Consider the following 1,397-nt stretch of genomic DNA (forward strand, 5'->3'; position numbering starts at 1 on the left):
ATTTTTATTAAATTATTATTAGTATTTAAATATAGATTATTATATATAATATATTATTTCTTATCTTGCAATTTATATATATATATTAATCTTTATTTTATTTTATTTGTATAACATTATTTAAAGTCAGTTATTTTATATACACACGTATAAGTTTGAAATGATTTTAATTATTAGTGTGTATGTGTGTGTGTGTATCTTTTTTTGTTCTTTCTTTCTTATTCTCATTTGAAATTATTCTAACAAAGACACGGTTGTGTGTGGGAGGGGGGCTGGGGGAAAGGGGGGTTTGGATAAAGTATAAAGTAGAAAAGGAATAGAAGAGAGTCAACTTTTTTAATCAAACTTTCTTTTACCCCTTGACACATCAGCAATGTGTCGTTGCCGTTGTTAGTGTTGGTTTTGGTGTTGGTGTTGGTATTTCACATTATGTTGACAAAGTAATTTAACGAGCAAAAGACAAGACACACATCTCATTTTATATATATATATATTTATGATAATATTTAACTCTAGTTTGCATATATAATTATAAACTAACGTTATAAAACAATGAACGTTAAATGACAAACGTGACACAAAACGGTAATTAAGTATTATACAAGATAATGCAAATTTCGTTTTTCGAGATAAACCGGCAAACGAATGAACGAACGAACGAATGAACAAAGAAAGGATGAGAATGGAAGAAAAGTAAGAAGAATGAAAGGAACGAGACATCGTTGAGGGGTGGGAGGGTTCCACCCTCGACACTTAAAACAAATATCAACGGGTACAGAGCAAGAGAACATTTGCATTTTCACCTTAGTAGTACATCCAATTTACCAAAAACACGACGAGAGTTACCTAACCCCACGAAAGAAAACAAAACCCCCTGAACACCATCACCAACACCAACACCATCACCGTTGCTTCTTCTCTAACACCTTAGAGTGCATCTTGTGGATTTTCTTGCATTTTTTATCTATGCATTTTCCTTAGGGGAAGAATAAAAACAAACGAACGATTAAAATATCATCTCGAGTAACACGTGACACATTTCTTGTGTTCTTTTTTTTTACTTTTATAATAAGATAATATTTATTAATAATAAGATAATTATTATTAATAAGATAATATTTTGTTGAATGATTATTTGTGTGATTAAATAAAAAAAATAAATAGGTGGTCACTCCTATTGATGTTAAGATAAATCAAAAGTTAGTTCGTGCATTTATTGCATTGAAATTTTTACCATTGAAATTGCATAATGGATTATTTTTGTTTGTCGTAAAATTTACTTTCGGAAATATTAATTACAAAAACAAAAAAAGTGCATTGATCTAGTATTACATATACACGCACGATTATTAATTTGAATTCAATGAATTTTCATTAGGATCAAAGAATTTCTATAT

At 28.9% G+C, this 1,397-nt stretch overlaps 1 protein-coding gene across 1 annotated transcript in view; it reads left to right on the forward strand.

The window, feature by feature from the left end:
- LOC106788055 (CCR4-NOT transcription complex subunit 6) overlaps nucleotides 1-1,397 on the forward strand; it is an 8,245-nt gene that overhangs the window by 902 nt on the left and 5,946 nt on the right. The gene's annotated exons all lie outside the window — the stretch shown is intronic.

Source organism: Polistes canadensis, unplaced genomic scaffold (assembly GCF_001313835.1).
Source record: "Polistes canadensis isolate GaletaPanama2010 unplaced genomic scaffold, ASM131383v1 scaffold_123, whole genome shotgun sequence".
Taxonomy (NCBI): domain Eukaryota; kingdom Metazoa; phylum Arthropoda; class Insecta; order Hymenoptera; family Vespidae; genus Polistes; species Polistes canadensis.